At 42.3% G+C, this 25,571-nt stretch overlaps 1 protein-coding gene across 6 annotated transcripts in view; it reads right to left on the bottom strand.

Annotated features, from left to right (window-relative positions):
- elovl1b (ELOVL fatty acid elongase 1b) overlaps positions 1–25,571 on the bottom strand; it is a 76,233-nt gene that overhangs the window by 16,309 nt on the left and 34,353 nt on the right. For 2 of the 6 annotated variants that reach the window (XM_072574550.1, XM_072574552.1), the window contains 2 exons: positions 22,659–22,713; positions 4,717–4,820 (listed from right to left, as the gene is read on the bottom strand). The gene's annotated coding sequence lies outside the window, so the exon portion shown is untranslated. Of the gene's footprint in view, positions 1–4,716; positions 4,821–21,132; positions 21,202–22,480; positions 22,590–22,658; positions 22,714–25,571 lie in introns of those variants that run through there. The other 4 variants (XM_072574553.1, XM_072574555.1, XM_072574554.1 and 1 more) reach the window with 3 other exon arrangements.

Consider the following 25,571-nt stretch of genomic DNA (forward strand, 5'->3'; position numbering starts at 1 on the left):
GGTCACCAAGAGCACTTTGCAACAGCTGAGATACACAAAAAAGACAGGCAGAGGCAGGATGGAGATGGATAATATAGTTGAAAGGTACAAGAAACAGAATATGGAGTTGAAAGCTTAACTGAGTCTGAGAACATTATAGCCCAGCCTTAAAACATGTTAAGAAACAGACTAGGAGTCTCCCCTCAAACAGTTTCACACTACTCAATATTCAAGGAAAGACAACATAGCTCTTGAAAGATCACCAGACAGGCAGAGACAGTGAGATGTTAAGTTAGTACAACAAAGCATTGTTCAAGATCTCATTTTTCTTAGCATCAGATGGGCAGCAAGGTGGTCAGAAACAGGCAGGAGTCACAGGTAAATTCCTGGCAAACCCTAGGGAAGGAAGGGAACGATGAGGAGATTTGCTGGGAAGCACTGGATTAAGAGTGGAACCAAACAGTAACAAAACTGTAGACAGACACCTGAAATGCTGACAAAAAAGGATTATAGATTTGAAAGACCAACTTCATTACTGTCAAAATAGTTGGCACCTGACTTGTTTTAATTTTTGGAAGGGCAGTGTCCTTCAGCTGGACAATAAATCGGAGCTGGAACAAGGAGACTGTGGTCGTTTGGATCAAAAAGGATCAACAGGGTGGAACAATGTGGAAAAGGAAGGCACTTTACTTAGAACCAGGCAACTGACTGGACATTTTAGTGCTGCAATGGAGAGGTACAAACTCGAAGTTGTGGAAATTTGTGGAAAGTTGTGGAAAATCAACATGGACTGTAGCCCAAAAAAAAAGTGTTGGGGGAGGGGCAAGTGAAATTGAGCCAAGGACAGAAAGCTTGATAGGGAAGGAGTAGAGTATTCAAGGAGAGTTTAACATTTGAGAGTGGTAAATAGCACAAGAGTCAGTTGTTCAGTGAAATAAAGAAGCAGATCCAGATGGTCACAAACAGGAGCTTGGTAAAAACAATGACTACAGATGCTAGAAACCAAAAATTCGGATTAGTGGTGCTGGAAGAGCACCAGCAGTTCAGGCAGCATCCGAGGAGCAGTAAAATCGATGTTTCGGGCAAAAGCCCTTCATCAGGAATAAAAAGGCAGAGCCTGAAGTATGGAGAGATAAGCTAGAGGAGGCTGGGGGTGGGGAGAAAGTAGCATTGAGTACAATGGGTGAGTGGGGGAGGGGATAGGTGGAAAAAGATAGGTAGGACAAGTCATGGAGGCAAAACAATGACTGCAGATGCTGGAAACCAGATTCTGGATTAGTGGTGCTGGAAGAGCACAGCAGTTCAGGCAGCATCCAAGGAGCTTCGAAATCGACGTTTCAGGCAAAAGCCCTTCATCAGGAATAAAGGCCTGAAACGTGGAGAGATAAGCTAGAGGAGGGTGGGGGTGAGGAGAAAGTAGCAGAGTACAATAGGTGAGTGGGGGAAGGGATGAAGGTGATAGGTTAGGGAGGAGAGGGTGGAGTGGATAGGTGGAAAAAACAAGGAGATAGGCAGGTAGGACAAGTCCGGACAAGTCATGGGGACAGTTACTGAGCTGGAAGTTTAGAACTAGGGGGAGGTGGGGGAAGGGGAAAATGAGGAAACTGTTGAAGTCTACATTGATGCCCTGGGGTTGAAGTGTTCTGAGGCGGAAGAAGATGAGGAGTTCTTCCTCCAGGCGTCTGGTGGTGAGGGAGCGGTGGTGGAGGAGGCCCAGGACCTCCATGTCCGCGGCAGAGTGGGAGGGGCAGTTGAAATTAGATTAGATTAGATTACTTACAGTGTGGAAACAGGCCCTTCGGCCCAACAAGTCCACACTGCCCCGAAGCGCAACCCACCCATACCCCTACATTTACCCCTTACCTAACACTACGGGCAATTTAGCTTGGCCAATTCACCTGACCTGCACATCTTTGGACTGTGGGAGGAAACCGGAGCACCTGGAGGAAACCCACGCAGACACGGGGAGAACGTACAAACTCCACACAGTTAGTCACCTGAGGCGGGAATTGAACCCAGATCTCTGGCGCTGTGAGGCAACAGTGCTAACCACTGTGCCACCGTGCCGCCCACAAATGTTGGGCCACAGGGTGGTGTGGTTGATTGGTGCGGGTGTCCCGGGGGATGTTCCCTAAAGTGCTCTGCTAGGAGGCGCCCCAGTCTCCCCAATGTAGAGACTACCGCATCGGGAGCAACAGATACAATAAATGATATGAGTGGATGTGCAAGTAAAACTTTGATGGATGTGGAAGGCTCCTTTAGGGCCTTGGATAGAGGTGAGGGAGGTGGTGTGGGTGCAGATTTTACAGTTCCTGCAGTGGCAGGGAAAAGTGCCAGGATTGGAGGGTGGGTTGGAAGGGGGGCGGACCTGACCAGGTAGCCACAGAGGGAACGGTTTTTGCTGAAGGCTGAAAGGGGTGGGAAGGGAAATATATCCCTGGTGGTGGGGTCTGTTTGGAGGTGGCGGAAATGTCAGCGGATGATTTGCTTTATGCGAAGGTTGGTAGGGTGGAAGGTGAGCACCAGGGACATTGTCCTTATTATGGTTGGAGAGGTGGGGTCTGAGGGCAGAGGTGCGGGATGTGGACGAGATGCGTTGGAGGGCATCTGTAACCACGTGGGAAGGGAAATTGCGGTCTCTAAAAGGAGGAGGCCATCTGGTGAGTTCTATGGTGGAAGTGGTCCTCCTGGAGCAGATACGACAGAGGAATTGGGAATACGGGATGGCACTTTTGCCAAACGTAGGGTGGGAAGAGGTGTAATCCAGGTATCTGTGGGAGTCGGTCGGTTTTTAAAACAGGTCAGTGTCAAGTCGGTCGTCATTAATGGAGATTGAGGGGTCCAGGAAGGGGAAAAGAGGTGTCAGATGGTCCAAGTAAATTTAAGGTTCCCTGGTCAGGTCCACGCCCCCCCCTACAACCCACCCTCCCATCCTGACACCTTCCCCTGCCACCACAGGAAGTGCAAAACCTGCACCTACACCTCCATCCAAGGCCCTAAAGAAGCCTTCCACATCCAAAGTTTCACCTGCACATCCACCAATATCATTTATTGCATCGGGAGCAACGGATTCAGTCTCCTGACGCCTCCTAGCGGAGCACTTTAGGGAACATCTCCACGACACCCGCACCAATCAATCACACCGCCCTGTGGCCCAACATTTCAACTCCCCCCTCCCACTCTGCCGAGGAGATGGAGGTCCTGGACTTCCTTCACCGCCGCTCCCTCACCAGACACCTGGAGGAAGAACGCCTCATCTTCCGCCTCGGAACACTTCAACCCCAGGGCATCAATGTGGACTTCAACAGTTTCCTCATTTCCCCTTCCCCCACCTCACCCTAGTTCTAAACTTCCAGCTCAGCACTGTCCCCATGACTTGTCCTACCTGCCTATCTTTTCCACCTATCCACTCCACCCTCCCCCCCACCCCTACCTATCACCTTCATTTCCTGCTACTTTCTCCCCACCCCCAGCCTCCTCTCACTGCTCTCTCCACGCTTCAGGCACTCTGCCTGTATTCCTGATGAAGGGCTTTTGCCCAAAACGTCAATTTTACTGCTCCTCGGATGCTGTCTGAACTGCTGTGCTCTTCCAGCACCACTAATCCACAAACATGAGCTTGGCAGGGTCACGTCATACAAATAGTGCAAGGGCATGTATTGCAGCTCAGCTGCACAAAGCAAGGGAAGGAAGAAAGTAGAACATTAAATTTAGCATTAAAGTTGTCTGAGGGCTCTGCATGAGTTGCCTCATTGTTTCCACATCAAGACGGTTTAGAAAAAAAAAAGGGGGTCTTACAGCACAGTAACACTTTGATCTGGGAAAGTAGGCCCAGGTGCACGTCCATCTGCACAAAACAGGTGAATAAGCTGTCGAGAGGGGGAGACGAGAACCGAGGGATTGTCAAGTTATTTTATAAAAAGAGAAGTAGTGTTGCTGTACAGTTACAGGTCTACCTAGTTGGGGGATCAGTGCAAGACACTTAGAAGTGTGTAACTACCATTGAGATAATGATCCCAAGAATGAGCAAAGCAACATGAAGTTGGAAGTGACAAAAAGGATTACCTTATCGGTGACCAATAAAATGGGAAGAAAAACTAAATATTGAGAATATCTGCAGTTGGCTCGACAACCACAAACGGACTAACTCAATTTCATGCTGAACACTGCATTTGCTAAAACAAAGCTGAAGAAACACTTAAGATGCTGGCAACAGTCCATTAAGTCAGTTACCATTTAAAATCACAAATCACCCATCTGAAAGCTGGATATGGTGTATGTGAGCACCAGAAATCAACATTAGAACAAGGACATAGAAATAGATCCACAAGAGGGCAATAACTGGGTGATCCTACCTCACCTATATTCAGGTTTCCATGCAAATGTTTTAATCTCACTGGGCTGTGACAGACATTCCCCCTCATACAAGTTAAAAGTCACTCCCAAGAAGGTTTATTACCAGAACAGAACTATTCTCAGAGACCAGAATAATGACCAGAGGTCAGAATATAGTGAAAAATCAAAAACAAAACCCATTCAGCCTATTGTGTTAAAGTCTTAGTGGAACGATACAAAGTAACCCAAGGGTTCTAAATCATTATTTCCCTCAAAACTAAGTGAAATTTAGTGTATAAGGAGATCCATAAAGACATTTTTGCAGTGGTTATCAAAGCTTTATTTGCCTAAAATCAATTAAACAGATGTAAAGCAAAGAAATTCAAGCTTGTTAACACTAACCTTTAGATGCAAAAGGTGGTATCCACAGATTTATACTGCAAAAACTAAGCTCAGGACACGAATCAAGGGGCTGACAGCTCTCTGAAAGGTGGTTAGCTAGAAACCTGGAAGATAAAATTGTTAATGAGAACATGTGCTCTACTTCAACATAGAAAGTGTCTGGTATACACAGGCATTCAGTGCACGAAACTGGTGTTGATTGCCTACAGTAATGCCAATCCAGCACACATGCCTCGCCTCACTTCTGGTCCCCTTCCTGTTAAGGGTGAACATACAAGTTTTGACAGCATTTCTCAAAAAAAAAAGAGTATGTTGCTACCTATCAGGACAAATGCAACAACCAAATGTCAGTGATCCATTTATACTACCAAAGAAAGAAAAATGGGTAATTAGCAGAGGTGCTGCCATCAAGAGAGCAACAGCAAACCACATGATCCCCAGTGCCCCACGTTTCATAAAATGGCTAGAACATTCTTTGTAGCTGCAAAGGGTAGCTTCTATGAACAATTCTAGGTGGTGAAAATTGAGCCAACTGATAAGTTGGTTGGTGTTAGTATTTGCACATGAGGTGTACACCAAGTGCTGCCCAGTTGCAGAACCTCTGCTTGTAGTATACATTGTTTTAACCTTTAAACATGTATACAGTCTGTACTGTGAATCCATGTCAAATGGAACAGACAGTTGATAGGATGTATTGCCCAAGTACCTGGCATCACACCAGCACAGACGTGCATACATTATGTGCCTGTCCTGCAGTTGAGCAATAACGTGTTTTTGATTGAAGGGAAATCCACCGAGTGGCATGAAATGGCTTACTCAAGGTGATTCAAAGTGTAGATACTTGGCCTTTTCAGGCTAACTGGAGATAGACCAAGCACTTTCAAAATGACTGAGCAAGCCATTCAGCTCAAGGGCAGTTAGGATGGGCAATACTATGAAGTGGTTCCTTTCAGCCATCTGAAAATTTGTGGGGTATGATCTGATCAGGATAGCTATTGCCACACAACCGATCCATTCTTAAGTTCTGCATCAAGCTTAGGGAGGGTGAACAAGTGGCTAAGACTATCACAAAGCCAAACGTACAGCACAGGGAACTATTTGAATCCCACCATATAAATAGGCAAGGGCATAAAGTACATTTAAAGCTATGCAAGACAATCATTTAAATAACTACACAGATGATTCAAGAGGTTGGTGAAATGTTGTTTCAGAAACATACATAAGGTAGGAAATTAAGGCTGGTTCCACAAGAGTCTCACATCAAACCAAAGATGTTAATGCTGATGGACCTAGAGGGCATCATATATGATGCCATCTACTTTAGAATGCTCATCATGAAACAAGCTAATCTCAACTGTGTTTACAAATTCAATAGATTCAGAAAACAGCAATAACTATGCAATAATAATAGCACAAAAAAAAAGTTAAGTTAATTGGATTAATCAGGTAGTTGCAGGTCTATCTAGCTAAATGTATGATTGAAAGTTTGAAAGTACCATTGCAACAGGTGATTCCCAAAACAGAAAGCAAGGTTGGAATGGACAGGAGATTTCCAATCATATCAGTTGATGAGGCAGAGAACTTTCTTAAAATAGAGAATATCTGCAGTATTAGACAAATAACACCCTCTGAACAGAACTATTCCACAGAGGCCCTCCAGCAGTAATTCACTCAACCAATTGGCCGTTTATGGTGCACATCAATAAAGTTAGGGCACATTAGGACAGGACTTCACTAGTCAACATACACATTGCTAAAAAAAACCAAAAAATCAATTCCAATCTTCCAAGTAGCAGCCACCTCGTCATTTGCTCATCTTGCAAGTTTGATCCAGAAATAGCACAAAACTAATCCGCAGACAGAATTATGCAAAAGTCACAAACGTGCTCAATGTTATTGACAGAAGGCTTGCTCATGTTAGAGTTGGCTCACACTGCTGTGACTCAAGCGGTTACAGGAGATATCTTCCAACACAGGATGCGGTCAGAAAATCCTGCCAAAAACTGAGCAGTGCATTGCAACAATAGGTCAATGGCTGCTCACAACAGGTAGAGTACACAATTGTATTCAGTCTTTTGCATGCTAATCTCCACAGTTGTGAGCACTTGCTCAATCTTATATGTTACTTGCAGCTATTAGCGCAATGAGATAAAATCAGTGAAGTTGGACTTGCAACCCATTTACCCTCGCTAGATACAGACAGAATACTAAGAATCCTTTATTGCAAAAACCAAAAATTTTAAAAGAGGCACATGATCAAGATTGTGCCTTTTTGAATTACACAATAGCTTTGAGTCATTGTTCCCAATGACTGAGTTGAAAGCAAATCAGATACTGGGGGGTGCAGCAGGGAAGAGGGGATGGCATTCTAATGTCACTGAGCTAAGAATTCAGTCGCCCCAGCTAATGCTTTAGTGAGAGATGGATTGCATTGCCAGAGGGAGGACAGACTTGGGTGGGGGGGGGCAGGAGGAGAGGGGAGAAGAGAAGCCTTTAAACTAAAAAAAGTTCTTCGGGTAATGATAGTTGCTGTCCTTAACTAGTTGGGCCTACATGTAGCCCCAGTCGCATGGCAAACTCAGTTACACTCAATGGCCTAACAAACCATTTCATTGCATCAAAACCACATAGCATAAAGCCTTAAAAAAGTGAACAAGCCAAAACCAAAGAGTGACCTGGCACCAGAAATGATATGGCAAACCCAACAGGTAACTTTGTAAAGTCCTCCTTACTAACATCGGAGGGCCTGTGTATATATGGAGGAGCAGTTGCAGGTTCATGAAACAGCCCATTATACACCAAATCCATGGAGAACAAATTTGAAAGAAAGAAAGGTCACTGGACTCAAAACACTAACTGGTACTGTGTCCACAGATGCTGCCAAACCTAATATCATTGACTCCGATGTACAGCACAGTAACAAACTTCAGTCCAATTCCTCCATGCCTACCAGATATTCTAGCCTAAATCAGTGATTTGGCAGCACCTAGCCATATCCCTTCCTATTCATATACCCATCCAAATGCCTTAAGTGTTATAATTGTACCAGCCTCTACTTCCTCTGGCAGCTTATTCCATACAAATACCATCCACAGCATGAAAATGCTGCCCCTCAAGTGCCTTTCATATCTTTCCCCCCCTTCACCCTAAACCTATGTCCTCTAGTTCTGGACTCCACCACCCCCCACCCCAGGGGGAAGACCTTATTTATCCTATCCTTGCCCCTCATTTTATAAACCTCCAATGTCATCCCTCAGCTTCACATGCACCAGGGAAAACAGCCCCAGCCTATTCAGCTTCTCCTTTTAGCTCAAATCCTCCAACATCCTTGTAAATCTTTTCTGAACCCTTTCAACTTTATCAGCTTTGTTTTTTTTTTAAAAACTAACTTTTGCTCTGGATTAATGGTTACACCACAGGTTATTACTGAATGTGGAATGGCTCAAATAGCACTGCAGACCCTCTACTACTGAAACTATCCAACTTGTAGCCTCAGAGGACATAGAATTGACAATACATGTGGGTTAAGTGTATTCACAGGATGTGAATGGCACTGGCTAAGCTAGCATTTATTGCTCATCTGAGCAAAGAATGGCAAATATGCTTCTTGGAAGGACATTATGACCACCATGAAACCAGTGTCAATTATCAAAAAGCCCATATGGTTCATTAATCTTAGTTCTATAGTTTAAGAAATGCAATCCAAATTTTCAGTTGCCATGACAGAATTCAAACCCAAGGTCCCCTGAACTAATAATCTAGTGATAATACCACTAAGCGATCATCTCAATTCATATTGTCAAAGATCAGGGGTTTGATAAAGACATGGCTTTCACAGCTCAAGGATTTAAGCTCATCCCATTTATTAAGTGGTATGTCAAAGAGTTCGCAGGGAATATTAAGCATTGGAAGGAAGCAAATCATGGATTTAAACCAGTACAATTTTTACTTCAGGATTAGAATGTTGAACAATACAGTGCAGAACAGGCACTTTGGGAAATTCTGCATAGAGGTGGTGAAAACTCAAGATGAAAACCTTTAAATACATTCAAGACACTAGTGCAGCAAAAGGAAAGGAAATAATTCATCCATTCAAAACTAGGACAGAGGTTGAATTATATCCAAATCTAACTACAGGCATTATTTACTAGAAACACCACTAGCCTACACAAGTCTACAGAATTCAACTAGTGAACCAAAGCCCTGAATTAGTGCATTAGTGGTCATTTTAACTCCACAGCGCTATTTTAGTGTCTCTTAAAAAGAGATGATTAATAATTTCGAACTGGGGAGAAACATTTGGAAAATTGTACCATTCATTTCCAGAAATACCAGTACAAATTTTGTATCAGAAGTGCAGTTGTAAATTAACAACAAAATGTTCAATGGAGAAGCAGCTCAAGTTCAGAGATCTCAATACCAAAATTGTGTCGTAGGACAGACAGGTTAAGCAATACCATATAGTCACAATGTTACCAAGTTAGTGAAAGGAGTTCTGAGACACAACCTGCAATGTTATTTCTCTCATTGGATGCTTCCAGACCTGTTGAACTTTTCCATCAATTTGTTTTTGTTGTTAAATTAGTCCTGCCTGATATTTCAATTGTCAACTTGTTGGAAATAAGCAAACTCCTGATGCCCTGGTCAAGAAATTCCATTGATAAAACAGCCAAAAGGTCTCAAGACCAAATTGTTGATCCTAACTGAATCAGATCTCAGACCATCAAGTTCTGAGTAACACTAACATAGCCAAGGACAGGTTAAATCATGCCATTGTCTGGCAGCTATCCAGCACCGGAACACCTACACTTGAAATTTGGTCAGCAGCTATCAAGAGTCTAAAAGCTGCAAGCCTATACACCCTCAGCATTCAGGGAGCTCACCGATTATCCTGGCAGTCTGACAGAGCTTACCAGGCTTAAACAGGAGTTGTCAATTGTGTAGGGCCACTGCCATTCATGGGAATGATCCCAAAAGTAAAACTGGAGAAGATAAAGCAATTTTATACCTAGTTAGAACCTAGAGCTTCTTTCATTCTGCCCCGTAACAGCCACAGAATAAATGTACAGAATGCTCGAGTGTCACAGCAATACTCTGGTCAGTGAGACTTGAACTGTTGCCATTAACTTTGTGACAGGGGATAACAGGAAAGGCAATTCATTAAAGATAAACATTACAAGACAACCTTACCATGAATATTCCCAAATGCAACAGAAATGAGAGAAAGCAAAGCATCAAGATAAAATTAAATCACTTCAATTTTAGCTGGTAGTTTTTTTTTAAAAAAAGAGAGTCTCAGACAGTTTAAAGTTCAAACCAAGTCAGAGCTTTGCACAATTTCCATGCAAATCTTTCAAGTGCTTGTGACCAAATCATGGGTGACTTCAATTTAAATCCAACTCAAAATCCATTGAACAGTAACCATTTAACACATTCCAGCTCGTTACTCAACTTAACCAAATTAAAACTGGAAAAAGCAAATAGCGAGGACTCAACTCATTAAAATACTGCTTTGTCTGAGAATTAAGGCTAAATAGGGTTTACATTTCAGAAAGAAAGCCGTACAACACCATTACTGATAAACTATTGCTAGGATACGATCCTGAAACCCTAGTAACAAACTGATCACAAACAGAATTGCCAGAGTAATGTGTGTCCAACAAGTTCATTAATGTATTAATTGACAGAAACATCTGTTTTACGAGTCCATATACAAAGCTCTTGATCAGTTCATGTAACATTTTCTTTCCTCATTTTAGGAGACTATGCTCCATTTAACAAAGGGAATGTCTTCAAATTTACCTGCTTTTGTTATTTGACCTTGAAGTCATTACAGCCCAGATTGCGCAGAATTCCACTTTGGGAATGACTGGCAGATCTTGACACATTCCAACTGCAGGAAGCCAGTTGCATGGGTGGGTGAAAGTAGCTAATTTTTAACTTTACAACTCATTTGTGCCTTATCTTTTCACAGGTCAGATTCACCTCAAAAAAGATATCTGCAAACTGCCTTTGTACATTACAATTGAGTATGTGGGCCATTTAGCTTCCAAGCCTGATCAGCCAATAATTCTTCGTTTCAGGTCTACCCCTCTAGATTGACTCATTGATCAAAAATTTAACACTGCCTCAAACAGATTCAGCCTTCGAGCCCCTGGAGAGGGAAAGTCTTCCAGACCCACAACAATATGGTTGGCCCTCAATTACTCACCATTCAGTTCAAGGGCAATTATAATGAGTAATGTTTGCTTGGCCAACAATGTCCATATCCCACGAGCAAATGTTTCAATATCCAATGATCTCTTTCTACTCTGGTGATCCAAGTAGCAGGATACTTGCTGTATCTTATAGTTTTGCTGTCTATGTTTATAGATTACATACACTTCAAGTAGTGAAGCATTCATATTTCCTCATTACACATTGGCTAAAAATTGGCCCACTCAAACTATCACATCCTAGTCACAATTTAGGTTTCGGCCTACCTTGGGTGGCATCAGCAAAATTTAGCTGCATAACATTTGGTCCCTTCATCCAAGCCACTGATAGATTATAATCTAAGTCCCCATTATGGATCTCCTGTGGCATTTTGTTAGTTGCAGCTCACCAACATCGGGGAAAACAAAGACATTTATGCCTCTACTTCCAGACAGCTGACCGATGCTAGTACATTACTTCCTACACTGAGCTCACATCATGAGGTAACCAATCTGGTACCATAAAAGCCCTTTTGAGAATTCAAGTACACCTACAATTCCAGGCTTCCCTGCATGCACCTTGCTAGTTACTTTGAAATGTTTAAAAAATGTTGCATTCTACAAAACGATATTGATTTGGTCTGATTTTATTTTAAGTGTTCAACATATAACCTCCTTAAAAGAATGAATCAAGTTTTCAATGCCTGACATGTAACTTCCTGTCTGTCTTCCTCCCTTAAAAGGAAGACATTTGCAACTTTGAATCTCTGAAATCTTGGGACATTTGGGAATGTCACCACTAATGCATGTACAATCACCACAGTCATGCTGAGGCAGTACACAAGTCTGCACTAAGAGGTCACAGTATTTACAATTTTAAAAAAAACAAAGATCACCTGCACAGGAACAAAAACAATGGGATAATAGAGCAGTTTTTTTTGAGAGATTCAAAGGGTTTGCTCTCTGCATCAATTCTAGATGACACTGTACAGTCCAGTACCAGCTTCCATCCTCATTAGCCAGCCTTCCTCACTAAACACCATTCATGACAGACTGATTGTTCTACAAATACAAGGGGGAAAGTCAAACATTCTAGTAAAAGAAATTTTCAATGACTTACCAGGGCTAAACAATGGGGCACAGGTCTCCAGTGCAGGGGGAAGAGGAGCAGAGCTTCGTCACTGGGGACTCCATAGGGGGACAAACAGGTGATATTGTGGGTATGAGAGATGCACAATTGGTGTGTTGCCTCCCAGTGTTCGCGATGCGGGGAGCAGCCCCAAATCATGGCCCACATAGGTAAGAATCCAAGGCAGAAATTCAGGGAGTAGGGAGGAAGCTTAGAGCTAGAACAAACGAGTCATTTTCTCTGGTTTGTTACCCATGCTAGAGAAGCTAGGAACAGAGAGCAGAGCTGAATGTGTGGCTGCAGGACAACTCTGAGCTCTTTCTGGGGAAAAAGACTACATCAGGACTAATATCTTGGGTGATTGGAGGAAGAGTTTGCTAATGGGGGGGAAAACGAATGCACCAGGGGATGGGAACCTGACTTGTAGGAGGTTGAGTGTAGTGAGGTCAGGGATATGTTTACAAGGTTACAGAGGGCATCAGCAGTCAGGATATTGGTGTGAAATGTGCACTTCAATGCCAGGTGCATCTGAAATAAGGTGGGTGAACTTGCAGCATGGGTTGGTACCTGGGATTTCAAGTTTGGCCATTTTGGAGACACAGCCAGAGGAGGGACAGGAATGACTGCTGCAGATTCCGAGATTTAGATGTTTCAGTAAGAACAGAAGATGGTAAGGGGGTACAGGGGCCTGTGACATTGTTAATCAAGAGTCATATTACAGCAGCTGAGATAAAGTTGGAGGATTCATCCTCTGAGGTAGCTTGAGCCAAAGTTAGGAACAGGAAAGGAGGGGTCATCCTGTTGGGAGTTTTCTATAGTCCTGTGAATTGTTCCAGGAATGTAGAAAAGGATAGCAAAGATGATTCATGATAGGAGTGAGTGTAACAGTAGTTGTTATGGGGGACTTTAACATTCTCCAATATTGACTGGGATTAGTATATTCAAATAGTTTAGATGAGTCAGCTTTTCCCCAATATGAGGACAGTTTTCTGACAGTATGTAGACAAGCCAACAAGGGGCAAGGCCACACTACATTTGGTAGTGGAGAAATAACCCAGCAAGGTGTTAGATTTGGAGGTAGGTGAGCACTTTGGCAATAGTGATCATAATTCAGATATATGTTTACAACAGGGATAAGTGTATACACCGCAGGGAAAGAGATAACTGGGGGAAAGGCAATGATGATGCAATTAGGAAAGATTTAGGATGCCTAGGCTAAGGAAGGAAACTGCAGGGGATGGACACACTTGAAATGGAGAACTTATTCCAGGAACAGCTACTGCAGGCCCTTGCTAAGTATCTACACCGATCAGGCAGGGAGGTAGTTGTCATGAGAGGGAGCCATAGTTTACTAAAGTTGAACCTCTTGTGAAGAGGAAGGAGGCTTATGAGGGGGATGAGGTGTGAAGGTTCACTTAGGGGGCTTAAGTTATAAAAGTTGCCTTCTCTTTAGATCTTTTCTGGTTAAGAGCCAGGGAGACATGAGAAGTTGTTGACAGATAAGATAAAGGAAAACCCTAAAGCAGTCTATAGGTACATCAGGAACAAATGCATGACTAGCGCAAGTTTAGAGCCAAAGATAGTAGTGGAAAGCTGTGTGGGGCAGAGGACATAAGGGAAGTGCTTAATGAGTACTTTACTCAGTCTTCACATTGGAAAAGGGCAATGTTAGTGAGAATAAAGATCCAGGCTACAAGATTTGATGGAATTGCAGCTGAAAAAGGTTTTAGAAATCTAATCTGAAAATAGGTAAGTCCCTTGGGTTGGATGGGATTTATCCTCATTCTCTGGAAGCCAGGGAAGAGATTGATGACATTAAGATCGAAGCCAAAGTCTCTACATTGTTGAGATGAGTAGTGCCAGAAGACTGGAGGATAACAAATGTTGTTCCCTTATTTAAGGAGGGAGTTGGGACAATCCTGATAATTATAGGCCAGTGAGCCTGCCTTCGGTTGTAGGCAAGGTGTTGGAAAAGGCTATAAGGGATAGGATTTATCATCTGGAAAGGAATAATTTGATTAGGGGTAGTCAATACAGTTGAAGGGTAGGTCATGACTCACTAACCTTAGAGGTCTTCAAGGTGGCAACAAAACAGGTCGATGAAGGTAAAGCAGTTGACGTGGTGTATGTGGACTTCAGTAAGGCATTGATAATTTCCACTCTGTACACTATTGCACAAAATAGATTTTCAGGATTGAAGGTGATTTAGTGGTTTGGGGATTAGAAATTGGCTAGCTGAAACAGGATGGTGGTTGATGGGAAGTGTTCATCTGGAGCTCAGGTGTGTGACAAGGATCTGTTTTGTGGCCACTGCTGTTTGTCATTTTTAGAAGTGATCTGGAGGGTGGTGTAGAAGGACGGGTTAGTAAATTTGCAGATGACCAAGATAGGCAGAGTTGCGGGTACTTGTGGGTTACAGAGCAACATAGGTAAGACGCAGAGCTGGGCTGAGATGTGGCAAAACAAGTTTAATGCAGAAAAGAGGGGTAGTTCACTTTGGAAGTAACAGGAATGCAGCTTACTAGGCTAATGGTAAAATTCTTGGCAGTGTAGTGAAACAGATCTGTGTCCAGGTGCATAAATCCTAAAGTTGCCACCCAGGTTGATCGGGTTTAGGCAGCATATGGTGTGTTGGCATTTATTGGTAGAGAGATAGAGTTCCAGAGCCACAAGGTCATGCTTCAGCCGTACAAGACACTTGTAAGGCCACACCTGGAGTGTTGCATGCAGTTCTGGTCACCATATTATAAAAGGAGGATATGGAAGCTTTACAAAGGGTTCAGAGGAGATTTACTAGGATGCTGCCTGGTATGGAAGGAAGGTTTTAATGAGGAAAGACTGAGGGAACAGAGGCTGTTTTTGTTGGAGGTGGAGAGGTGACTTAATTGAGATGTGCAAGATAATCAGGGTTAGACATGGACATTGAAAGCCTTATTCCCCAGATAGTGAAGGCCAACACGAGGGGACAGATTTAATTGGAGGGGCAACAGATATCAGGGTAGTTTCTTTACTAAAAGTAGAAGTGGCGTGGAACTACCTGCCTGCAACAGTAGCCGATTCGCTGGCATTAAAGGCATTTAAATGGGCATTGGACATACATCTGGATAATAATGGAATGTTGTAGGTTAGATGGGCAGATTAATTTCACAGGTCAGTCCAACATGAGGGCCAAAGGGCCTGTACTGTTCGATCTTCCTTAGAAGGTGCCTTCTCTTTAGATCTTTTCTGGTTAAGAGCCAGGGAGACATGAGAAGTTGTTGACAGATAAGATAAAGGAAAACCCTAAAGCAGTCTATAGGTATTTATATAGTATGGTATTTATATTATATATTATATATTTATATAGTATAGTATGGTATTTATATTATATGGTATTTATATCGCTTACAGTCAGAATTAAAATTAACCTGGGATGTTTAAGAGGAAAAGCTGTTTGGAGCAAGCGCGTGATTCCTGACCCCATTGAAAGTCAACGAATGATACAAACTAATAGGTTTGTTCCAAATGCTTCTCCTGGCCAACACTGCACGGTTTACAAATTGCTCAATTTGTAGGGATAAGTATCCAAAGGCCTGGTATTTCCAGCACCACTTTGCCAACCAGTTCAAAAAAGGCAAAGGAATTCCAAAGTATCTGACTGTGCCAGTTTTTAAATAAAGTAATAAAATCATGGTGTTAAACATTGTGAGCCTTCACAAGAAATTCTTGAACTTTGAGGCATGAACACAGACAGACAATTTAAATAGTAAAAATTTTTTAAAATGACTAATGTTTGTAGCTTCAAGAAGAAAAAAAAACTGGTATCTAAGACCACTTTCATCAAGGTTCCCAACCAGCTGGTGGTTTAAATGGCTGCCCTTTGGAATTGGGGAACAGAAATGCTAAACAAGTCCAGCTGACAATGTGGAACAAGTGGCTCTGACACGGTTTACACACATACAGAGTAGCAGCACGAGATTATACAATGTGTTTTGTTCTGGGAGTTAGAAAGCTCTGGGGCTTCTCTCAGAGGAGAAGCATCACTTCACTAAAGCTGAGCATTGTTACATGGGTGTGGAGGTTTGTAGACTGGATTAGGTGTATTTTTTTCTCATTATTTATATTCTTAGCAATGTTTTCCCACGTGATCAATTACCACATTAAAATCTCCAGGAATACCAAATCAATTTTTTTTTAAAAAGTGGCATCTAGTTTACTCCAGGTTCTCTGCTCCAATTAAAATGCTTAGTGGCAAATGACTTATTTCAACTATATTAAAAAGCCACAACAGTCTACTACCCAAGTACTACAACTTACATTTGATTCAAGATAGAATTTGGAAATAGACAAAGAAAATGCAATTAATCTGAGAGTTCAAATGCAATTTTCACTTGGATTACTGTCAGGTTAAAGTGGAAAAAGTCAAAATTAGATACATCAGGTTCATAGAACTAGCACCCGGTGTCCTAACTGTTTCATACACAAATACTCCCAAGTCTTTGGGTGGTTCTTCATTTAAATACTGATTCGCCCTTCCAAAATGAACTTCACAATTTCCCACATTATACTCCATTTACCAACTTCTACCCTATTTAATCTCAGTCTAAGAATAAAAGGGTAAGCTATTCAGGACTGAAGAATTTCTTCACTCAGTTGTGAACTTTTGGAATTTTCTCACAATGAAAGCTGTTGGGGGCCATTCATTAGATATATTCAAGAGGGAGCTAGACATAACCCTTGCAACAAAAAAAAGGGGATCCATGAATATGTATAGAAAGAGAGGGATACTGAAATTGCATGATCAACCACCATCATATTGAATGGTGGTGCAGTGCCAAATTACCTACTTTTACAGCTATTTTCTGTTTAACCTCGCAATCTCTTTAAAAGAAACTCTCTCTCTCGCAACTTGCCCTTCACCTACTTTTGTCATCTGCAGGTTTGCCTACATTTGCTTCCTTGCAAATCATTGATAAAAATCCTCATCTCCCTTGAATGGTGGAACAGGCTCAAGCACCTGAATGCTCTTATGTCTTAATTGATCTCCAATCTACAAGCATGATAGAAGTGCCTGGTCATTTGATATTTAATTCTCCAATCTCATTATCCGACTAGTACCTTGGCTTCTCTTAGGCACTTATGGGGGTTCAACACTTTAAATCAACCTATTTCCCCTCATTTTGGCAGTGTGGAAATAAGCGTTCTTTTGTCCATCATCCCACACTATGTTCACACAGCATTCTGCCTTTGCTTTGAGTACTTGCATAAAACTTGTTACATTTTTGCATCTGCAATTTTTTTCAAACTACTGAAGAGGTAGCTTTTCTAGCAACCTGATACATTAGCTTCTTTCCAGATGGTTCCTGACTGGAATATGGTTATTCTGATGGTGATCTTTGGCTATGTTTCCTTTTCCTCAAGCATTGCCATTCCTCAGTAAAAAATTTAATAAAAGGACAACTCTCGCTGGAGGTAAATAGGCCTTTGTAAAGCAGAATACATGGCTGAGACTCCTTGGTAAGCCAGCAAAACAAAAGTGCCACAAGCTCATCCATTCTCCAAGAGAAAAAAAAATGGAATCTACACACACTACCTATACTTAATTATATTCCTTGAATTCCTCAACTCCCAGGTTATAACACCAAATTTTAAAAGCATTCCACTCCAAAATAAAAATCCTAATGTAACAGCATAGTTATTCTCACTTGCCTTCAGTCAACTGTCTTTCTTTGCTGACTTAATGTTAAGAGGCTTTTTTTCAGGACTAGGGGGTCATTATTTTATAGTTATGGAAGGCTTATTCTTTTCCATAACAGTTGAAGTTTTTAAATTGGAGTAAAGCAAATTAATATGGAGACAAGAACTTTCAAAAATTGATCAGAATAGACTGCTCACAGGTAAAGGGGTGATTGACAAGTGGGAAGTCTTCAAAGGTGTGATAACTAGAGTTTAGAGACATTATGTTCCTGTTAAGGTGAAAGGCAAGACTGGTAAGATTAGGGAACAGTGGAAGAATAAGGAGGTTCTAGTCAAGAATACGAACATTACATCTAGACAATTGGGAGAATGTAGGGGCATTCTACAAAGGAGGAAATCAGGAAGGCAAAAACAGGATGAGCCTTGGCAGGTAAAGTCAAGGAGAGATTCTACAAGTACATTAAGAATAAAAGAATAGACAGTGTAGGACCACTTAAAAAGGTCAATGACGTCAACAGTATTGACCTTTAGGACGTGGGAGAGATATTAATATTGTGCATCAGCTTCTATGGCAAGAGAAATGGAGACTATAGAACTCCAGGAAATAAAATGCTCGTGTTTTGAAAACAGATCACATTACAGAAGGGATGATGCTGGAGGTCTTGAAACCAAAAAGATGGAGAAGTGTCTAGAATCTGATCCAAGTGTATCCCAATTATGGGAAGTTAGGTGGAAGCCCTAGCAGAAATTTGTTTCACGTTAACCATGGGTGGAGGTGCTAGAAGACTGAAGGGTTGCTAGTCTTGTGCCTTCATTCAAGAACGAGAAGGTTGGGAACCATTGACCTGAGGACTTGACATTAGTCGTGGGTAAGTGGTTAGAGGTGATACAAAATATGGATCGACATGGAGGCAAGAAATGATTAGGGGTAATCAGCATTCATTACTAAAAGGAAAAACCATGTCAACCTTGTTTTGTGAACGTAACCAAAGGGATTGTGGGGGCAGAGTAGTAGACAGTTTCCTTGAACTTTAGAAAAGCCTTTAACAAGATTGTGCACAATGGATTAGTCAGTCAAGTTAAGGTGAGCTTGCCAGTTGAATACAAAATTGGCTTGATGTAGAAGACAGAGGCTGGTTCAGACTGGAGGCCCATGACCAGTGGTATTCCAAAGGGATTGGTTCTGCATCCACTTAGGTTTGTCTTTCATGTAAAAGATTTGCATGAGTATAGGAGGCATGGTTAGAAAGCCTGCAGATGACACCAAAATTGGTGGTATAGTCAACAGTGAAGGTTATTCAAGATTACAAGGGGTTCTTGATCAATTCAGACAGTCAATGGGCTGAGGAGTGGCAGAGCAAGTTTAATTTGGATAAGTGTGAGGCTTTGCATTTTGGTAATGTAAACAAGGACAGGGCTATGATTAATGATAGGACCCTGGGTAGTGTTGGAAAAAGGTGAGGTCTGCAGATGCTAGAGATCAGAGTCGAGTGTTGCTAGAAATGCTCAGCAGGTCAGGCAGCATCAGAGCAGGAATATAGACTTTTTGGGTCAGAGCCTTCCATTCCTGAAGGGCTCCATCCAGAAATGCCATTACCCCTGCTCCTCGGATGCTGCCTGACCTGCTGTGCTTTTCCAGCAACACACGACCTTGGGTAGTGTTGCCAGAGGTTGAGGGGTTTAGGTATCACAGGTAGACAGCATGGACATTGACATCCCAACTCCATACTGAGGATGTCCAGGACATGAGACCTCTTCTGTAGCAATGTGAGCAGCTCTGATCACCTCTTGGAAGATGGAAATTAAACAGGGGGGGGGTGGTTCAAAAAAATTTATGGAATGCTGCCAGGGATAGAGGGTTTGGAGATATAAAACTAGGCGGAGAACTTTTATAACTGAGCATAGGAGTTTGAGGGATGACCTTAGAGGTTAATGGGCAATGGTAGGTGCCTTTTCCCTGGGGTAGGGGATTTCAAGACTAGGTTGCACATTAAGAAGTTTTTAAAAATATGTCAGCATTTTTTCCCCCCAAACTAGAGGGTGGTTCACATGTGGAACTAACTTCCTGAGGAAGTGGATGTAGGCCCAATTACATTTAAAGAGACAGATAAGAATATGAATAGGAAAAAGGTTTGGAGAAATACAGGCCAGGAGCAGGCAGGCAGGCCTAGTTAATTTCAGGATTGTGCTCAGTATGGATTGGTGGGACCAAAAAAAGGTCTATTTTCATGATCTTAAAAATAAATTGCCTCATGCCATAAATGAGTGCGATTTGTGTACAAGTCAACTGCCAGAGAAAGTGGAGATGTGGATAGTTACAAAAAAGTTATTGGATATGGGTCAAATGCAGGCAGGTGGGACTAGTTTAGTTTGGGACAAAGATTGGCATGGACTGTTTAGACCAAAAAAGGGTCTATTCCCATGCTGTATGACCATGGTGCCAGTTGGAGGTCAGATCTATCCAAACAGAACTCCTTCCATTCCTGTTTAAATAAATCCAGCATTAGACTATACAAATCAATAGCACATATTTAATAAAAATTAACAGAACTGCAGCTGGAGAGAGAACTCAGCATGACTAGAGCATGAAGTTCAACAACTAGTATCAAATCTGGAGTTACCTTTGAAATTACACTGGCAGTTGCTGCCAAAACGTCACTGAGTGTGAAATAGACTCAAAAAGCAAAAAAGTGACTTAAGCAAATTTACATATTTCACCATGGAGGAGGGTGGGAAGAAAGAAGGGGGGGGGTGGTGGTGTCAAGGAGTTACAGCTTCAAACATTGTAACCTTTAAATGGAAATACATAGACAGCATGTTGTTACAAAAAAGATTTCAGACGTGCACAGCAATGAAAAGAAATTTACAATTTACTTGGAAAAGCCAAATTGCTTCACATTTCCATCCCCACGATTATGGGAGGAGTTTCCCCATGTGCCCTTCTGTAGTCACTGAGTGGGTATCTTACCCAGTTCCTAAAGGAGCAGGTTCACAGTCCGGCATTCACCAAGTCTACCTCAGCTAGTTTCAACAGAAAAGGTTAAACAAACCTTCCCTGCAAATCCCGAGCTCACCAGTAAGAAGGCCTCGTACGAGCACTGAAAGAGCAATATTTCGAACACTCAAATCCATACCCCAGTTCAAGACAACCAAGATCAAATTGAAAACAGTTTTGAAGATCTATAAAGCTCTATTAAGTCAAGCGATTAGTCAAACAAATATTTTAGAGTGGATTGGGTGGATAGAATTACAAGCAGGCGGCACAACCTTCAAACCACCACATCCAGCAGGTGTGGAAAGATATCTACTTATTACTGAACAGTGCAAGACAATGACAGGGACACACACTGAAAAACTATTTTTTGACCATGCTAGGCATATTATAGTAACAAAAATACAGATACAAGGCAGACAAACCTATCAAGCATCATCCAACAACTTGGGCCCAGGTGTAGACTGACTGCCGATCTCTTAGTTTGTCGCTAGGGGCCAGCCTCCCCCGCCTTCAAATAAGGAGGAAGAGAGAGGGAAAGATTAAGGAATGTCCAAAATGTGGAAAAACAGGTTTGGGCTGCTCAATAAACACCTTCCACCTACGATAAATGCAACAGCTCAGTACAGGTGCATTACTCCACCTCTTTGTAACCTAACACAGTACAGTATTTAAAACCTCGGCAGTTAGTCTCTTTGCACAAGAGGACACATGCTTAACTAATCCCCCAGCAAGTCAATACAGGGGCACCTTTCAATAGAAAAAAAAAGGTAGCAGTGGGCAGCCCACAATATTCCAGTGTTACTCAAGACCCTGTTGCCAAGCCCAGCCAATACTCCACTTGAACCAAATCTTAAATCTGTGCACACAAATTAGGTAGAGCATCCTCAGACTCTGGAGAAACTCATCCTATAACTCTGATATGGGCCATTCCCTTATTTAATATAAAATAAAGGGTTTACTGTATCTGAAGCTCACAAATGATGAAAAAGTCAACTTGGTTGCAGCGACATTCAATAGATGTTCTGTGAATCATGTTCACCTTGACAATAATCCAACACTGCTCCTAATCATAAAGGCAATTAACCCATAAAAAGTTAATGTGATGGCGGGGGGAAAGGAAGAGGAGAGAGAGAGAGAGAGAGAGAGAGAGAGAGAGAGAGAGAGAGAGAGAGAGAGAGAGAGAGGGAGGGAGAGAAATGTGTGTGTCATGGTTGGGTGTACAATTTGTATAAAAAAAAGTTATCACTTAGATCAGGAATATTGTTGACCGAATTTATTACTTTAAGTACCGCTCCACATTTTCACTAGATTCAACACTACAGAGGAACTGATCCACACTTGGAACACACTTGAAACTAAAGATTCTACCTGTCCTTTCTAGTAGGAATAAGAGGTCCAGTCAACATCATAATTCTGGGCACCACAGTTCCCATAAAAACAGCACAGTATCGACATCTACATTACTAAAACAGCCAGAGACCATAACTGCAGTGACAAAGTAAAACGATTGCTTTAAGAATACCGATAGCTTTTTGAAAAATAAGAGTAGATACGTGCCCAGCAGGTGGATTAAAAAAAGTTTTCATGTTTTACAAAAGTAGTGAAATAAGCAACGCAAAGGCAGTTCCTGGATAGAAGTTCAAGCCTGAGCTCTCAAACCGACAAAGATTTATCTTGACATGACAATGTACAATTGCTATAAAGATCAGCCGTGAAACTAAAAGCGGCCAGACACCAAAAGCGGTCCGACTCTAGAGCAGTTATAATCACCCGAGTAGAGAAACTTAAAACTGCTCCCTCCGCTGCGAGGCTGCTCCATTGCAATCAGTTCCTGTTTATGAGCAGCGGACTTCCTTACACAGCAGCTCCCAGCGCACTGCCGCAGCGTTTGCCCCTACAGCTTAACAAACAATTAGTTCCTGAAAGTCAGAGGGAGGAGAGCTCTCACCTGGGCTCCAGAAATCCCCTGGTATACCTTCAAGTAACTGACCACCTGTCAGAGTCTGTAAGGGGTGGAGTGGAGGGGGACGGGGGAGGGAGGAAGGAGGGGAGGAGGAAGAAAGAAAGAAAGGAGGTGGGGAGAAGGGGCGGGGGGAAGAAAAAAGAAAAAGTAAGATTAGAGAGCCTGGTACAACTCAGTGCCAAACGCCCCACCCCTAGATGAATCATCCATTCAAATGGCTACATTTTTTAAACAAATAGTCCCAATTCACAGTGTGTGGACCCCACCCCATTCCGGACCGCACAAAAATCAACTTTCGCACAAATTTACTACAAAAAAAACTACAAATATGCTGAGGTGTCAATGAGATTTTTTTTTAAACAAAAAGTCAGTCGAGAGGCTTATTACAAAAACTCGCAATTCCCCTTTCACTCAGCCAGTAAGCACACACAGCAATCAGCCCCTTTCATATGACAACACCACTGCCTGGAGTAGCGGCACACTATAAATAGAGGATAATCATTACTGTCAGAGGTGCTCTGAACTACAGGCTGGTTTCCCCGAAAATTAACAATGCCTCTGCTGCTCAAATCTGAAAAGTTGGCATCAGAAGCATAAGTACTGCCAAAAAGTGTTGCCATCACTTCGAAGGAGAATCCTTAGCCAGCAATCAAAAGCCAAACAAAAAAAAAACCACTCAAACGTTAGTACAGCAACACTTCTACTGATCAGTAGAATCGACCCACAGTGGGTCGAATTTCACAGCAGGGCGGAAGGGAGGACTGTAGATGCTGAAGGTGAGTAGAGTGTGGGATGTTGGGAAAAAGCACAGCAGGTCAGGCAGCATCCAGAGGAGGAGAATCGACATTTCGCACAAAAACATTTTCGTGATGAAGAGTTTATGCCCTAAATGTTGATTCTCCTGATCCTTGGATGCTGCTTGACCTGCTGTGCTTTTCCAGCACCACTTGACTGACCTCCAGCATCTGCAGTCCTCACTTTCACCCAAGTTTACACATTGCCAGTTCTGCTCAAAAGGATTAAAAAGCCCATTATTTCAGTTCGCCTTTCTCTTTACTGTTGCAATCTTGCCACAGTCGAAAGAAAGGACAATGGAGAACTACAAACCTGAGTATACAGAAAACTGACAAACATTGACCAAATACTTAACTACACCAGCAACCATCCCAACACAAACAAAGCTGTATCAGAACACTATTCCAACAAGCCACCTCACACTGTAGCACAAATGAACTTTGGAAAACAGAGGACCACTTATACAACATATTCAAGAACAGATACTCAAAAAAATACAGCCTGCAGATTCCTCAAGAACAAACCATGACAAGCAGACCAAACAGCCAGAAACCCTAACCACCTTACCATACAAAGAAGTTTCAGAAAATGACAGCCAGACTACTAAGACCCCCCCCAGTATCCTAGTAGCACACAAACCCACCACAACAAACAAACAAGACCCAGTACAACCCATGGACAAAACCAATGTCATCTACAAAATTCCATGCAAGGACTGCCACAAACACTACTTAGGACAAACAGGAAGTTAGCCACCAGGATACACAAAACACCAGCTAGCCACAAAAAGACACGACCCTCTCCCTCGTAGCCCTACACATTTTCGACTGGGACAACACATCTATCCTGGGACAGGCTAAGCAGAGAAATCTTCGAGGCCTGGTACTCCAACCACAACGCCATAAACACAGATCTAGATATCATCTATCAACCCCTCAAAACAAACAGGAAATGACATCACCACAAACCCCAGGAACCCCCATCCAGGACAAACAAATAGAAAGGAGACAACAGCTTTGCTTCACTTGGAGGTCGCCACTGATGTTACCTAGCCAGGTAATGAAACATTTGGATATCAAAACTATGGCTCAGTGAGCAAACCTACACCCTAAACTACCCTCAAATACACAGGCTTCAACATTCCCCTTTTCTGTAGGTGTCCTTCCCTCTGACAAGACCAGCTTTGAATCAACATTTCCTAGAGATATGAAAAGCCTTTTTTGGGAGCAGAGCGCCACACACCCAGTAAACTCACCATCGACCAATATTTTCACCCATTCTCCAATCAATCCCTGATGCATTAGATCATGCCAGCTGAAACCCACCTCAAAAGGGCCCTTTCAAATCTTAAGTCATTGCTGGCATTATGATGGGCTGGGGAGAAATCTACCTCAAAGTGATAATATAATGCCCCTTTAAGCATTGTCTAAACAGTCACTGGTAATAAAAAAGTCAACAAGCCTCTACACCAGCTCAACCAGCCCTTATTCCACCCTCTTGACCACTTGCAATTTGTCAGATCACTTACTCAAGGCTCATTTACATCAGTCCTTAAAACAAGATAAGTGTTTCACCTATTGTCAAATTAGGTCAAATTAGACCCTAGGTGCTTCCCATTCAGCCTATTACCCCCCTTACTCCCATTTACTTGTAGCTTAAATAGCATTTCCTTTCCATACACTTCACCCTCATCACGATTAAGGAGCACATTTAATTACAAGTCCTACACAGCTAGATTTAATAATCTATAACTAAAGCTGCTTTTCCCCTGCCAGAAATCAGCATGTTCGTCCAGGAAAACAAGTGTTGTTACCTCAGCTCAAATTCACAGGATTAGGGTGCTGCTGTCTTGACCAACATTTATTGCCCATCCCAAAGTTTCCCAAGGGACAGTTTGAGAATCAACCACATTGCTGTGGGTGTGGACCCAAGCATATACCAGACCAGGCAAGGATGACCGCTTCCTTCCATAAAAAGGATATTCGTGAACCTGATGGATTTTCCTGATAATCAGTGTAACAGATTGATAATTGTTAGACTGCATTCCAGATTTTCTTTTAAAAATTGTGGAATTTGAATTCAGTCTGCCATGTGAGGATTCAA

This window comes from Chiloscyllium punctatum, chromosome 7 (genome assembly GCF_047496795.1).
Source record: "Chiloscyllium punctatum isolate Juve2018m chromosome 7, sChiPun1.3, whole genome shotgun sequence".
NCBI classification, from domain to species: Eukaryota; Metazoa; Chordata; class Chondrichthyes; order Orectolobiformes; family Hemiscylliidae; genus Chiloscyllium; species Chiloscyllium punctatum.